Source organism: Mobula birostris, chromosome 5 (assembly GCF_030028105.1).
Source record: "Mobula birostris isolate sMobBir1 chromosome 5, sMobBir1.hap1, whole genome shotgun sequence".
Lineage (NCBI taxonomy): Eukaryota > Metazoa > Chordata > Chondrichthyes > Myliobatiformes > Myliobatidae > Mobula > Mobula birostris.
Window position 1 is genome coordinate 64721466 of NC_092374.1, and position 15926 is coordinate 64737391.

General features: G+C 41.2%; 1 protein-coding gene across 2 annotated transcripts in view; it reads right to left on the bottom strand.

Annotated features, from left to right (window-relative positions):
• inip (ints3 and nabp interacting protein) overlaps positions 1 to 15926 on the bottom strand; it is a 50445-nt gene that overhangs the window by 21223 nt on the left and 13296 nt on the right. The window lies entirely within an intron of this gene.

Sequence of the window (15926 nt, forward strand, 5' to 3'; positions counted from 1 at the left end):
GCAGCAGGCCAGGCAGCATCTGTAGGAAGAGGTGCAGTCGACGTTTCAGGCCGAGACCCTTCGTCAGGACTAACTGAAGGAAGAGTAAGTAAGGGATTTGAAAGTTGGAGGGGGAGGGGGAGATCCAAAATGATAGGAGAAGACAGGAGGGGGAGGGATGGAGCCAAGAGCTGGACAGGTGATAGGCAAAAGGGGATACGAGAGGATCATGGGACAGGAGGTCGGGGAAGAAAGACAAGGGGGGGGGGGGACCCAGAGGACGGGCAAGAGGTATATTCAGAGGGACAGAGGGAGAAAAAGGAGTGAGAGAAAGAATGTGTGCATAAAAATAAGTAACAGATGGGGTACGAGGGGGAGGTGGGGCCTTAGCGGAAGTTAGAGAAGTCGATGTTCATGCCATCAGGTTGGAGGCTACCCAGATGGAATATAAGGTGTTGTTCCTCCAACCTGAGTGTGACTTCATCTTTACAGTAGAGGAGGCCGTGGATAGACATGTCAGAATGGGAATGGGATGTGGAATTAAAATGTGTGGCCACTGGGAGATCCTGCTTTCTCTGGCGGACAGAGCGTAAATGTTCAGCAAAGCGGTCTCCCAGTCTGCGTCAGGTCTCGCCAATATATAAAAGGCCACATCGGGAGCACTGGACGCAGTATATCACCCCAGTTGACTCACAGGTGAAGTGTTGCCTCACCTGGAAGGACTGTTTGGGGCCCTGAATGGTGGTAAGGGAGGAAGTGTAAGGGCATATGTAGCACTTGTTCTGCTTACACGGATAAGTGCCAGGAGGGAGATCAGAGGGGAGGGATGGGGGGGGACGAATGGACAAGGGAGTTGCGTAGGGAGCGATCCCTGCGGAATGCAGACGGGGGGGAGGGAAAGATGTGCTTAGTGGTGGGATCCCGTTGGAGGTGGCGGAAGTTACGGAGAATAATATGTTGGACCCGGAGGCTGGTGGGGTGGTAGGTGAGGACTAGGGGAACCCTATTCCTAGTGGGGTGGCGGGAGGATGGAGTGAGAGCAGATGTACGTGAAATGGGGGAGATGCATTTAAGAGCAGAGTTGATAGTGGAGGAAGGGAAACCCCTTTCTTTAAAAAAGGAAGACATCTCCTTGTAAAGATGAAGCCACACTCAGGTTGGAGGAACAACACCTTATATTCCGTCTGGGTAGCCTCCAACCTGATGGCATGAACATCGACTTCTCTAACTTTCAGTAAGGCCCCACCTCCCCCTCGTACCCCATCTGTTACTTATTTTTATGCACACATTCTTTCTCTCACTCTCCTTTTTCTCCCTCTGTCCCTCTGAATATACCTCTTGCCCATCCTCTGGGTTCCCCCCCCCGTCTTTCTTCCCGGACCTCCTGTCCCATGATCCTCTCGTATCCCCTTTTGCCTATCACCTGTCCAGCTCTTGGCTCTATCCCTCCCCCTCCTGTCTTCTCCTATCATTTTGGATCTCCCCCTCCAACTTTCAAATCCCTTACTCACTCTTCCTTCAGTTAGTCCTGACGAAGGGTCTCGGCCTGAAACGTCCACTGCACCTCTTTCTACAGATGCTGCCTGGCTTGCTGCGTTCACCAGCAACTTTTATGTGTGTTGCTTGAATTTCCAGCATCTGCAGAATTCCTGTTGTTTTTATCTTCCTTGATCTTATTTCTAGTGCACTAAAGTCCTGGAATAAAAGATTTAGATCTTACTTTTGCAATGAACAAACTCTTTAGCAAATTTTACATCAGAGGCCCACACATCACTAGACTGGCACTATTGTTTTTACATTTTCCTAACATCAGAATTACGAAATGGGATGGAGAGAAAAGACTATTTAGTTTTTTTTAAAAAAACAGTAAATGGGAAGTGACACTGAAGATTACCTAAAAATGCATTTTAACAGGAAGCTCAATTAAAAAAAAAGCAAGCAATTAGAAGTAAGTGTCAAGCCTCTCCTTGAATATGATACATGGCAGAGATGGAAAGGGAAAATTTGAGAACTAAAACAACTAAATTAGCTTTTCTCCTCAATCTATGATGAGGGAATAAAACAGAAAACAGAATCTACATCCACTAATGATGTATGAATGCTCTTATTTCTTGTTTCCACGTGAAAACAAAATGAACAAGCTTTTGAAAGATACTCTCCTTTGTTAGATTTTGGTAGATTTGCTAAACAAATAAAAAAGTAGAACAATGGAGGAAGAGATTTTTTTGGGAGGTATGAGAGAAGGCCCAGACATTTACTTTAGAAAACATATTCAATCCAGTTAATCTGGCTTCAGTATGCCTAAACTCGAAAGATCAAAAGGTTACTAACATGCATTTTCATTATCCGCATACTAGAGTCTGTTCTGAAGGGAAAAACTACATAATCAAAAAGTCCGAGCATATACCATAACATGTACCACAGAAGAAAGAGTCCTGGAATAAATAAACTATTTTGCATAACTCTTCAACACAGCAGTTCAATCTGAAGGAATAGCTGAATCACATAGATAAAGCAAATTCCAAATTAAATACCGTATCCAAGGTTGCACAATTGACTTTACTGTCTCGGATAATAAAGAGGTGTAACTCCTTGGGATCTCTACTCGTGGTCAACTCTGTGCAGAGTCTGAAGACAGTGGGGTTCAGTAAGTCTCTCAATGGTCAAATGGCTTTTTGGAAATGTGGAGAAAACTAAAGTTCTGGTTTAAATAAATGAATGCAATTAGCAAATCAGTTTCATCACAGAAATTACTTTTATGCCAGCCAGATAAAAGAACTTTGCTTTGAAAACATCTGTCATTTCTATTAGAAAGTTACTTGGATTGTAACAATATTGTAATAACACTGCATCTGTTTAAGAGACTGATTTAAGCTCTCCTGCTACTCTAGTCAAAAAAGTCAGTTCAAAATTTTGAAGAGTATTATTACATAAACTTCCTTATGAATCAATGTTCTTTTCACTGAATTAGGGTAACGTCACTCTCCCTATCTTCTAGTTCATAATTATTCAACCCAGCATATCTCTTGGATCAAACAAAGGTCAGTTTTGTTTATATACCTCAGTAAAGTACTGCTATAAAGTAGTTGAGAGCAAAGGTTTATTAAGGTAGTCATTTATACTGAAATAGTTTGTAGCCCAAGCTGTTGGTTTATAGTTACTAAACCATTCACACTTGGCCCCACTGAGGATACATCGTAGCGTAGATTCTGCACTGCAATGACACAGGAACAAGTACATGCAGTTACACCCAGAACATCTTTTGAATATGAACTACTTAAAACAAGTGTGCAGTTTTGTCGCCTTGAACAGTATAAATTACGAGAAAATATTGATGTGATGAGTACACAATATTCTGGCACTAAGTGTTATGAGCACAAATTATTGGTTAGCTGTTTGTTTGCGACTCTATAAACAGTCATGCGGATTGCAAATCGCTCAATTACTCCAAAATACAATGGATTTAAAATAAAGTTTTGTTAAAACATTTCAACTTCTACCTTGATTTTATGTGAATACTTCATTCTTTATTGTGCTATCAATGAGATGCATACAAGCAAGTGATAATAACTTTGATTCTGACATTTTAGTTTTAAAAAAATTGCTTCTCACTTCACGGTTTGATGTCAAAGAAAAATTTTCAATTGTTCTCATCAATATTCCTGAAAACCAAATACTACCCTTAAATTGTTATCATAACAAACATTTAAAGAGAAAGCCTGGCCAAAAAGATAACTAAGTCTATGGAGAACCTTTCTGAAATAAATCAAGCTGTGAGCACCAGTATTTCATTGCTGACCCTTAAAACACAGGCAAGTGCTTTGTCTATAGCACAGCTTAAATGCTAATCAATGTTTTCCTTATTTGAAATACAAGATACAACCATGATTGATTTTTAAAATTTCATATATATTTGCAGGTTTTTATTTGAGCTTTATCAATACATCACTCCTATAAGTAAAGCAAATAAGTCATGACAAAGTATTTTTAAAAAATTATATTTAACAGTTGGGGCTGTTCAATGATACTGGGCCAGTCACTATACCATCAGGAACACCTAGGTGCAGCCTACCTAGCTAAAGAACCAATCAGCTGAAATACATTTTTTTGGTATTCAACTTAATTATTCTAATTAATGAACACAGTATTGATAGCTATTTAAAATACCCTATTTCAAATCTGCATTTTTATCAGTGGTGTACAATTTATTTTTCAGGGGTGGGTTGGGGAGATGCTGATTGAGAACTTAAATAGCTTCACAGACCTTTCACAAGGAAGTCACCAAATAGTCATGAACAAGGCAAATGCTTGAATTTTACCATTTAGATTCTGTTCATACTGTTAGCAGAAAACTGCAAATTAATGATTTCCTTAATTGAAATACAAGGTACTATCACCTAAGGCTTTGTGCACTAAACCAAATAACTTAGAAAAAATCATTTTAGCCCTCCAACTATAAAAAAAACATTATTTTGGATATTTGGTGATTCAGCTTTTAGAGCTCCCAAATTAAGCTACTGAAAAATTCAAACTAGAAGAAATGTTAAGTATTGGATACACTCTACACTTCTTACCTGTACAAACCAGCCTATCCTCTGAGCCAACACCGCCTACCCAAAGCCTTAATCCTGTTGAATTCTGATCAAAGGTATTAGTCCAAGCTGTTAACTTTTTTGTCACCTGACCAGCTGAGTATCTTCACTATTTTCAGCTATTTCTTTCTCCAGACTTCTAGCATCTGCAGCATTTACTTATGGCAGTGTTAATAGATTATATCTGTGGGATGATGGGGCAGAGATGATATACAGTTAAGATTGTTCATTCAAGTTATAAAATCTGATTATGTAAAATGTGATTTTTCATTTCTAGCAAAAAAGACACAGCTCTTCAGTGAAACACTAATCTAATTACTAAATAGAAAATAGATTTGCAGGTGTGCGCCCCTTAACGTGCATTCGGACAACGTCCAATCGCATATACGTCCGTAGTCCAGATCGGACAATGTGACGTAGCAGATGTAATCAATCTCGTGTATCGCGTGCCTCGAGTGTAGTAGTGTTATCTCTCTGTTTAATTTTCTTTTGAAAATATTACCGTAAAGTGCATCATGGCTTCCAAACGCAGAAAAAACACTCCTAGTGATAGCAGCAGCAAGAGGCAAAAGAAAAGTATTGATTTGGAAGTGAAACAAAAGGTTATTAAACAATATGAAGGTGGAAAACCAGTGAATGCTATTGCTTGGGATTTAGGCATGTCACACTCAATGATCACTACGATCCTGAAAAACAAAGAAAAAATTCTCGAAGCTGTTCAAGGATTGGCTTCACTGAAAACTACAAGGCTCACGAAAATGCAAGAGGGACCTATATCAGATATGGAGAGATTGCTAATGACATGGATTTAGTCAATACAGGTCCACTACAGTACTCCATATGGGTTTGCTAAGTATATAATATGGTGTTCGCACAACGCCCAAATCACATAACATCTGATTTCACAGAACGTATCGTGGACGTTAAGCGACGCATACCTGTATAACACTAATCAACACAGAATGACTGAACAGAGATAACACAATGAACCCATTTTCTGAGAAGGATAAGAGATTACAGTAATTGTATTGGGAGCTATAAGTGGCAGAATTCAATAAACTCTAGAAGCTGAAGATTCCTTCTGTAGCACTCTGGAAACAAAGTGTAAATACCAGCATACCATGCTTTATATGATTGCCACCGATTACGCTTTACCATTGGGGAAGTCCAGAACGAGGGGTCACAGTTTGAGGATAAAGGGGAAGCCTTTTAGGACCGAGATGAGGAAAAACTTCTTCACACAGAGAGTGGTGAATCTGTGGAATTCTCTGCCACAGGAAACAGTTGAGGTCAGTTCATTGGCTATATTTAAGAGGGAGTTAGATATAGCCCCTGTGTCTAAAGGGATCAGGGGGTATGGAGAGAAGGCAGGTACAGGGTTTTGAGTTGGATGATCAGCCATGATCGTACTGAATGGCGGTGCAGGCTCAAAGGGCCGAATGGCCTACTCCTGCACCTATTTTCCATGTTTCTATCCCCCACCCACACCACTTCTAGCAGTAGTACCAATACTGCCATGTCGCTGAATTATGATTGATCAGCATAGGGCTGTAATTTTTAAAAATCTTTAATGCCATCATATTTGTCCTTTAAGTGGTGTGCAGAACACAACACAGTTCTCCAGTTGCAGCCTAGTGAGTATTTGTTACAATTCTTGTATGAAATCCTGCTTTTAGAAATTAAAAAATAAATTATGACAGTGGACCATTCAGTCTATAACATCCATGCCAATCAAGAATTAAAAGCTACGGTGTCCCCCGCATTTCGAACGTTTGCTTTACGAAACCTCACTGTTACGAAAGACCTACATTGGTTACCTGCTTTCACTAACAGAAGGTGTTTTCACTGTTACGAAAAAAGGCAGTGCGCGGAAAAAGCAGCACGCGCCCCGAGCAGCTGCTCCTCCCCTGGATTCGGAACTGCATTCTAGCCGGTATTGCTTAAACACGTGCCTGTGAGCAGCCATTAGCAAGATGAGTTCTAAGGTATCGGAAAAGCCTAAAAGAGCTTGTATGGGTGTTACACTTAGCGTAAAACTTGACATAATTAAGCGTTTCGATCGTGGTGAACGAAGTAAGGACAAAGTGAGTTTGGCTTGTGGAAGTTGACAAAGATGATGTTGAAGAGGTTTTGGCATCCCATGACCAAGAACTGATAGATGAAGAGCTGATGCAATTGGAAGAGGAAAGGATAACAATTGAAACCGAATGCAGTAGCAAATGGACTGAAAGTGAAGTCATCCAGGAACTGAACGTGAAGCAACTGCGTGAGATTTTCGCTGCAATGATAAAGTACGACTTTAATTTTGAAAGGGTACATCGGTTTAGGGCATATTTGTAAGATGGTTTGAGGGCTTACAAAGAACTGTATGATAGAAAAATGCGTGAGGCTAAGCAGTCAAGCAAGCCTTCCACATCAGCCACAGCAGATGACGAACCTCAACCTTCGACATCAAGGCAGGCAGACATAGAAGAAGATGACCTGCCTGCCCTGATGGAAAAAGACGACAGTGAGATAACACCCCAGTGTCCCACCATCCCAACCCCCGGGCCACGGACCGATACCACACTGTACATACATTATTTCTACATTATATAGGCTGTGTATTTTTATGCGTTATTTGGTATGATTTGGCAGCTTCACAGCTTAAAAGTTACTGGAGAGAGTGTTTTTGCCTAGAGCTCTTACGTGAGATTTTGGCTACGGAGAACAGTGTGGCAATGATTGTACATAAGTATTTCTACTTTATATAGGCTGTGTATTTATCATATCATTCCTGCTTTTACTATATGTTATTGTTATTTTAGGTTTTATGTGTTAGTTGGCATGATTTGGTAGGTTATTTTTGGGTCTGCGAATGCACACAGATTTTTCCCATGTAAATAAATGGCAATTTCTTCTTCACTTTTCGACATTCCGGCTTATGAACCGTTTCATAGGAACGCTCTACCTTTGGATGGCGGGGGAAACCTGTACCTAGTTTAATCCCATCTTTAAGCACTAGTCAAATCTCTACTAACTGTAGCATTAATTGCAAAGCATCATAGGGAGCTCAGCTGAATCCCACTCCATAACACACTCTAGTTACAAATACTTCTGTTGACCAATACCCTTTACCGTCCCTCACACAGTATTTAAAATTTTATGTGTCACTTTCTCCATGGATGATATATCCACATTGAACATGCTTGACATCTCAAGTTAGATCTAATTAATCTGATATGAACATCCATTAATAAATCCATGCCAGCTGCCCGCAATTGGAAACACAGAAAAACCTACAACACAATACAGGCCCTTTGGCCCACAATGCTGTGCCGAACATGTACTTACTTTAGAAATTACCTCGGATTACCCATAGTCTTCTATTTTTCGAAGCTCCATGTACCTATTCAGGAGTCTCTAAAAGACCCTTTTGTATTCGCCTCCACCACCATCGCTAGCAGCCCATTCCACGCACTCACCACTCTCTGCGTAGAAAACTTACCCGACATCTCCTCTGTACCTACTTCCAAGCACATTAAAACTGTGTCCTCTCATGTTAGTCATTTCAGCCTTGGGAAAAAGCCTCTGACTATCCACATGATCAATGCTTCTCTAAATGTTTATCTCCCTTTTCTTGATCTGTCTCCATATCTGGGGAAAGATTATCCACCAACATTTACAAATCCACAGAATCCCACAACTACTTTGACTACACATCTTCATCTCCAAGGACACCATTCTTTTCTTCCCTCAGTTCCCACCTCTACCACATCTGTTTCCGAAATAAGACATAGGAGCAGAATTAGGCCATTTGGCCCATCAAGTCTGCTCTGCCATTCAATCATGGCAGATCCTTTTTTCCTCTCCTCAGCCCCATTCCCAGCCTTCTCTCCGTAACTTTGATGCCATGTCCAATCAAGAACCTATCAAGTTCTGCCTTAAACACACCCAACAACCTGGCCTCCATAGATGCCTGGGGTAATAAATACCCCAAATTCACCACCCTCTGGCGAAATAAATTTCTCTGCATTTCTGATTTAAATGGATGCTCCTCCAACCTGAGGCTGACCCCCTTTGTCCAAGGCTCCCCCACCATGGGAAACATCCTTTCTACATCTACACTGTCTCGGCCTTTCAACATTCGGAAGGTTTCAATGAGATCCCCCATCTTTCATAATTCCAGCGACTACAGACCCAGAGCCATCAAACGTTCCTTGTCTGATAACCCTTTCATTCCCATAATCATCCTTGTGAACCTCATCAGAACCCTCTCCAATGCCAGTACATCTTTCCTTAGCCCAAAACTGTTCTGTGCCCTTTCACTCAAGGCCAGCTACAATATCTTCCTTTTTTAGAAAACACATTCCCCCCACTACAATTATCATTTATAGAGTCAACTAGACCTTCTCTATTTCCCAAACTTCTTCCCTTACCCCATTCCCCAACTTCCCTTCCTATTCCACAGGCAAAACAGCCTACCAGCCTGTGCATTCCACATATCGTTCTTCATAACTGTGGCCATTCTAAACAGGATTCCACTCACTGCAACTCCATGGTCCGCTCATCCCTCCCCAGGCACTTTCTCTGTAATCACAAGAGGTGTAACACTTACCCGTACACAATCCATGGCCCAAAACAGCCCCTCCAGGTGAGGTAGTCTTTCACATACAAATCCACCGGCAGTATTTATTGCATCTGATATTGTGGCTGCCTAATTCTCCTGGTTGCCAGCCATTATAACTTTCTTTGTCATTTACACAACAACCTGTCTGTCCTCACTCTCCCACTTCAAGTTGAAGCTAAATGTAAATTAGAAGAACAGCGCTGTGTATTCTGCCTGGGTAGTCTACAACCTGGTGACATAAATGGTGAATTTTTCAACTATTGCTAATTGCATCCCTTTTTCTCTCTCCTCCTCATCCACCTGACCCACACCACTACTTTTTTCTCCCTCACAACAACACACACAATGCTGGAGGAACTCAGCAGGTCAGGAACATCAATGGAAATGAATGCACAGTCAATGTTTCGGGCTGAAACCCTTCTTCAGGATCTTTCTCCTTCCCACCCTCTCCATCTACACACCATCCATTCACTCCTCCCATTGGATGCCTTCTCCTATGCCCTCCCCCTTCTCTTCTATCAGATTTCATCATTTTCAGTTTTTGGCACTTCCTCTCACCTACCAGCTTGACACGATTTCCACTCTCACAGCCGCCTAACACTTTTAGGGTTGCTCTGGGAAGCGGTTTTGGTCCCCTACCCTTTTCCTTATACATGCTCCCATTAGGAGACGTCAGTAGAGAACATAAAATTGAATTCTACAGTTATGCAGATAACACATAATTGTACATCTTGGTTAAGCCTGATGATGCTATCGGGCTATAAGCCTGATGATAACACCCTATCTTTTCTGTCATCTGGTGTGGCTAAAATGGATGAGCAATAATTTACTAAAACTAAATGAAGATAAAACTCAACTACTTTTGGTTAGTCCCAAAGCCAAAAGAGAAAAAACTTGATACATTTTGGACCTTGGCTCCTCTTGGAAAATCAGATGTAACAAGCCTGGGTGTTATCCTTGATTCAGGTTTGAAATTTAAATCCCACAGAAAGAAAGTGACCAGAGCAGCATTTCTACACTTAAGGAATATTGCAAAGATATGTTCATTTCTGTCATTTAATGATGCTGAAAAACTAATTCATGTCTTTATATTGAATATACTAGATTACTACAATGCATTTTTTACTGGCCTTCCAAAGCAATCAATTGGAAAACTTCAACTCATTCAGAATGCCACTGCTAGACTTTTAACTAAAACCAGGATGAGGGAGCATATCACTCCTGTCTTAGCTACTCTGTGTTGGCTTCCTGTATCTTCTAGAATTAAATTTAAAGTTCTCTTACTTGTTTTATAATCCTGCTTGAGCTCTTAGATCTTCTTCTACCAGTTTCTTAAATTTAAACAATCTCCCTCAAAAGATAATTGACAGGTCAGCTTTTTTGAACTACGCTCCTAAATTATGGAACTCAATATTTAAAACTATAAGGGATGCACACGCAATTGACAATTTTAAACACCAGCTCAAATCTCATTTATTTAACCTTGCTTTTAACGAACATCTTTTTCTTTTAACGAACAAGCTTCAAATTCTTTGGTGTCCACATTTCCGAGGATCTCACCTGGTCCCTGAACTCCTCCATCCTGATCAAAAAGGCGCAACAGCGTCTTTATTTCCTGTGGAGCATGAAGAAAGCTCACCTCTGTCCCAGGATACTGATGGACTTTTACTGCTGTACCATTGAGAGCATACTCACCAACTGCATCTCAGTTGGTATGGCAATTGTCAAGTATCGGACCGCAAAGCACTCCAGCCTGTGGTGAAAACTGCCCAGCGGATTATCGGCACCCAATTGCCCACCATTGAGAGCATCTACCATAAACGCTGCCTGGGCAGGGCGAAAAGCATTATCAGGGATGCACCTCACCCTAACCATGGACTTTTTACTCTCCTCCCATCCGGTAGGCGCTACAAGAGCCTCCGCTTCCGCACCAGCAGGCACAGGAAGAGCTTCTTCCCTGAGGCTGTGACACTGCTGAACCTCTCATTACAGCGCTAAGCAGTATTGCATCCGTATTGTACTGTCTCAGTACTTTTATATTTGTGTGCTGTAGCACTTTTTTTATTCACAGTTATTTTGTAAATAACACTATTCTTTGCATTTTTGGTCAGATGCTAAATGCATTTCATTGGCTTTGTATCTGTACTCGGCACAATGACAATGAAGTTGAATCTAATCTAATCTTTTTGTCTTTTATTTTCATATTTGCACTTTATCCCAAGGTAAAGCAATTTGTTCTATTATTATCAGCTGCACTCATTTGAATTCACCCATCACCTGCCAGTTCCTGCTCTAGCCTTCTTCTAACTTTTTCAGACGGGCTACCTCCCCACTTTTTTATATCCAGATGAAGCCTAGAGTATTCTCAGCCCTGAAATGCCAACTGTCTATTTCCCTCCATAGATGCTGCCTGATCCATTCATTTCCTCCAGTGTTCTGTGTGGTGCTCCAGAGACCAGCATCTGCAGTTTCTTGTGTTCCCCCACCCCCGCCAAAGTGTTGATGTTCTTTGCTATTAATAAATTTATCTAACACCTATTGAGCCTTCCATTTTTCAGACTACAATATAGGTTATTACCCAATTAGTGTTTTAGTAATGACCCTGATAAGAAGACTTTCAGGTCAGTGGCTAACCTTTCAAAGAAAGTTTTACAGAAATATTAATTAGATTAGTACTACTCTTTACAATTTTGTTTAGAATCAAGATTCTTAAATCTTTTGCTGTATCCCACTGGAAAGGTTTGATTTACTATTTACCAACTCCCAGCATTTTTCACCTCAAAATCATATTGAGAACTAGGTTTTGAACTTATTTTGTCCCCTTCTAAATACTAGAAACTAGCTGCCCAATATTAGGCCTCCCATGATAGACATTCACAGAATGATACAGCATGAAAAAAGCCATTCAGCCCCACATGTCCACAATGACCACTCCCATCACCTAGCATATGGTCCATAGCCTTCCATGGCTATGCAATTCAATTGCTAATCTTGATTCAGCAATCTAGTTTTAACCTTTCACTGGGTGAAGAAGGATCCTCTTTATCCCCTTAACCAAAACTTATGTCCTCTAATTTTATTTGTTATCTACACATACAGCAAACAACAAGTCCTAGCATCAATCCACTGGGATCTAGTCACAGGCATCCAATTGCAAAAGCACCCCTCTTTTTCTATTGCTGTCAATTTTAGATCCAGTGGCCCTAAACCTTTTGAACCAATTTCTCATGTGGGACCTTATCAAATGCTTATCTAAATCACACCAACTGCCTTGTCCTCATCAATACACTTTATTATATCTTCAAAGAATTCAATCAAATTGTTAAGACAGCATGTGACCTGGACAAACATACACTGGCTGCCTCTGATTAGTCCCTGCCTTTCCAAGTGATTATTAATCCTCTCCCTCAAAATTGTTTCCAGTATCTTCCTCACCACAGATGTTAGGCTTACAGCGCTATAATTGCAAGGCTTGTTTTGAATTGTTTGCTATTCTATTTAAAAGTATCTCAATCAATTGCCAGTGTTTAACCAGTTTCTTTTTAAATGAGACTTACTGTCAAAGTAGAGGATATCATGTTAATTTTGACAAATATCATGGTTCAGCATGTGGCTCTTTCAATAAGATTTAATCTATCCTCATACCCTGAATGAGATTCCCTTAAAATGATTGCTTCACCACTGTTAACAAGTTTTCTATGGTAAGATAGTTTTAGAAAAAACCGTTATCTATTTGCTGATATTTGACTGGTGCTTTTAAGATTATTTCAGTTTAAAACAGGAAGAAAAACAAACTAATCCACACACAGGAAAGAACACCACCTACAGGATACTCTGATAAAGCAGGAACAGTTCACATGGTGATCTCTTACTGCACAAAAATACATGTGGAAGACAAGATAGAGTTTACAGATAACATGAAGATTGGTGGAATTATTGATAGTACGTAAGGTAGTCATGAGCTGCATTGACCTCCCACATCATGAAGACCCTGGAGAGACTTGTTCTGGAGCTGCTCCAGCCTATGGTCGGGCCACACTTAGATCCCCTCCAGTTCGCCTACCAGCCCCGACTAGGAGTTGAGGATGCCATCGTCTTCCTGCTGAACCGTGTCTACACCCACCTGGACAAGCCAGCGAGCACTGTGAGGGTCATGTTTTTTGACTTCTCCAGTGCGTTCAACACCATCCGCCCTGCTCTGCTGGGGAAGAAGCTGACAGTGATGCAGGTGGATGCTTCCCTGGTGTCATGGATTCTTGATTACCTGACTGGCAGACCACAGTACGTGTGCTTGCAACACTGTGTGTCCGACAGAGTGATCAACAGCACCGAGGCTCCACAGGGGACTGTCTTGTCTCCCTTTCTCTTCACCATTTACACCGCGGACTTCAACTACTGCACGGAGTCTTGTCATCTTCAGAAGTTTTCGGATGACTCTGCCATAGTTGGATGCATCAGCAAGGGAGATGAGGTTGAGTACAGGGCCGTGGTAGGAAACTTTGTTACACGGTGTGAGCAGAATTATCTGCAGCTTAATGTGAAAAAGACTAAGGAGCTGGTGGTAGACCTGAGGAGAGCTAAGGTACCGGTGACCCCTGTTTCCATCCAGGGGGTCAGTGTGGACATGGTGGAGGATTACAAATACCTGGGGATACAAATTGACAATAAACTGGACTAGTCAAAGAACACTGAAGCTGTCTACAAGAAGGGTCAGAGCTGTCTCTATTTCCTGAGGAGACTGAGGTCCTTTAACATCTGCCAGACGATGCTGAGGATGTTCTACGAGTCTGTGGTGGCCAGTGCTATCATGTTTGCTGTTGTGTGCTGGGGCAGCAGGCTGAGGGTGGCAGACACCAACAGAATCAACAAACTCATTCGTAAGGCCAGTGATGTTGTGGGGATGGAACTGGACTCTCTCACGGTGGTGTCTGAAAAAAGGATGCTAAGTTGCATGCCATCTTGGTCAATGTCTCCCATCCACTACATAGTGTACTGGGTAGGCACAGGAGTACATTCAGCCAGAGACTCATTCCACCGAGATGCAGCACAGAGCATCATAGGAAGTCATTCCTGCCTGTGGCCATCAAACTTTACAACTCCTCCCTTGGAGGGTCAGACATCCTGAGCCACTAGGCTGATCCTGGACTTATTTCATAATTTACTGGCATAATTTACATATTACTATTTAACTATTTATGGTTCTATTACTATTTATTATTTATGGAGCAACTGTAACGAAAACCAATTTCCCCAGGGATTAATAAAGTATGACTATGACTATGAGATATTGGTGTATTGTAAAAAAAATAATTCAAACCTGATTTCTAGTCAATTAAAGAACAAAATCCTTTTACTCATTCAGCAATGCACTCACAGTCTTAAGAAGTGCTACACAGAACCATCATGCTACAGTCCAGAAAACAGGCTCTTTGGCCCAACTTGTCCATTCTAACCAAATTGCCTAACTGAACTAGTCCTGTATTCTTCAAAACCTTTCCAATCCACGTATCTGTCGTCTCTACTACTTGTCTTGGCAGCTCATTTAGCATATGCACCACCCTCTGTGTGAAAATCTTGTCCTTCAGGTTGTTTTTAAACCCTTCCCTTCTCACTTTAAATTGATACTGTATAGTCTTGGACTCCCCTACCCTGTGGAAAATACGGTGGCTATTCACCTTATTTATGGTTAATTTTATAGTCTGAAACTGCACTCACCACAATGCAATAATGAATAGAAACTTAACATCCAAAGTCAAAAAAAGGAGCCTGCTGTATTTAGAGGGGGCATAATGGAGGGCTCATCAACTGTCTATATGAGTAGAATGCAAAAATAAGTACAATCGCTCTGACCCCGCTCCAAAAACCACCAAGACACTGAGAAACAGACATGCAGGTAGATTAAGGGAAGGTGTACAAAAAGGGTTGTTGTCAGGGGGGGACTTCAATTTATCTAATATAAACAGGATCCTTCTTAGCACAAGAGATTTAGATGGGACAGAATGTGTTAGATGCATCCAGGAGGGTTTCCTAAATCAATATGCAGATAGTCCAACAAGAGGAGGATCTGTACCAGATTTGGTGTTGGGTAATGAGCCTGGCCAGGTGACCATCCTTTCAGTGGGTAAAGAGTTATGGAACAATGACTGCAACTCTTTAACTTTTAAGATAGATAAGTATGGACCTTGCAGGAAAGCATTAAATTGGAGCAGGGCAAGTTAAGGGAGCATTAGGCAGGAATTAGGAAAAGATAATTGGGAACACCTTTTCTCTGGCAAGTCCACATCTGACATGTGGAGGATGTTTAAAGACCAATTGCACAGAGTATAGGACAGGTACATTCCAGTCAGAAGGAAGTATGAGGATGGAAAACCAAGAGAATCTTGGATGTCAAGGGAGGTGATGAATTTAGTCAAGAATTAAAAGGAAAAATATGTAAAGCTTAGGAAGCTATGAACAAACAAGAGACCTTGGGGATTATAAAGAAGCCAAAAAAGTACTCCAGAAGGGAATGAGGAAAGTAAGGAGGGTTATGAAAAGTCCATGGCAAGTAGCATTAAAGAAAATCCCAAGGCATTCTATACATCAAGAGCAAGAGGATAACTAAGGAGAGAGTAGGACAACTCAAGGACAAAGCAGAAAACATTGGAAACAGCTTGGATGCAGAGGATGTGGATGAGGTCCTTGCTGAGTATTTTACAAACGTTGTACATCAATATTTACCAAACAGAAGGATATGGAAGATAGGC